This window comes from Hippocampus comes, unplaced genomic scaffold, assembly GCF_001891065.2.
Source record: "Hippocampus comes isolate QL1 unplaced genomic scaffold, H_comes_QL1_v1.1 scaffold141, whole genome shotgun sequence".
NCBI lineage: Eukaryota > Metazoa > Chordata > Actinopteri > Syngnathiformes > Syngnathidae > Hippocampus > Hippocampus comes.
Genome location: NW_017805141.1, coordinates 19695 through 21056, shown reverse-complemented (window position 1 = coordinate 21056; position 1362 = coordinate 19695).

The following is a 1362-nucleotide window of genomic DNA, read 5'->3' as shown; positions in this document are numbered from 1 at the left end:
AATCTTAAATATGGCAGGGAATGTGTTTACTTTTTTAGTTTTGATTTTGAGCAGCAAATTTGGAGTTACATATTGGTGCTCACCAGGAATGCATAGGCAAAATTGCACAAATTTTCACTTGAAAGAATAGTGGCGCTCTTGGGATTTTTTTCTGTTCAATTTTCAAACTGTGTAAATTTAATACACTTCATCTTCAGCATGTTTAGTGCCACTTTTGTAAGTAACCACGCCCCCGTCACGGCCACGCCCCGTCCAGGCCACGCCCCTTCCGCTTTTTTCATCACTCGCCATTGCCATGTATGGTATTTGGCCATAGCCGCTCTCCTTGTTGCCAGTTCGAGGTTGCCATTGGCTTGTGGTATCCCGAGGTACTTGTAGCTGTCCTCAGTGTCTGCTATTGTTCCTTCGGGGAGTGAGACCCCCTCAGTGTGGACTACTTTGCCTCTCTTACTCACCATGCGACTACATTTCTCAAGCCCGAATGACATCCCGATGTCACTGCTGTAGATCCTGGTTGTGTGGATCAGGGAGTCTATGTCCCTTTCGCTCTTAGCATACAGCTTTATGTCATCCATGTAGAGGAGGTGACTGATCATAGCTCCATTTCTGAGGCGGTATCCATTGCCTGTCTTGGCGATTATTTGGCTTAGGGGGTTCAGTCCACTTATCTTAGCTGCAATGATGCCTGACATGAGCTTCCAGGTTGTGGAGAGACATGTGTGGAGAGACAGGTTGTTGGCCGATAGTTGGATGGGACTGCACCCTTTGAGGGATCCTTCATGATCAGGATCGTTCGCCCTTTGGTTAGCCATCCTGGGTGAATCCCATCCCTCAGCAACTGGTTCATTTGTGCTGCTAGGCGCTCATGGAGTGCTGTGAGTTTCTTTAGCCAGTAGGTGTGGACCATGTCTGAGCCTGGTGCTGTCCAGTTTTTCATATCTGAGACTAACTGGGTTCTGTTCAGGGAGGTTGCTGTGCTCCACTCTCAGGGTCACCAGCCATTGAGCACTGCTGTTATGTGCGACCTCCTTTTCCCATATGCTTTTCCAGTACCTTTCAGTTTCCAGTCTTGGTGGGTCTGCTCTGCTGCGAGAACCCTGCCATTGAGCGTACACTTTCGCAGGTTGTGTTGCGAACAGCCTGTTTATTCGTCTGGCCTCATTCTCTTTCGTGTACCTCTTTAGGCGACTGGACAAGGCTTGGAGCCTTTGTTTGGCAGTTTCGAGTGCTTCAGGTATGGTCATCTGGATGTACCTCTCGGGTATCGGTCTTTAATCACACCTCGCTGGGCCTCCGTCAATTGACTTCCATCTTTCTGAGGCGCCTTGATCTTAGCCTCCAGCCATCTTTTCAATGGTGGGT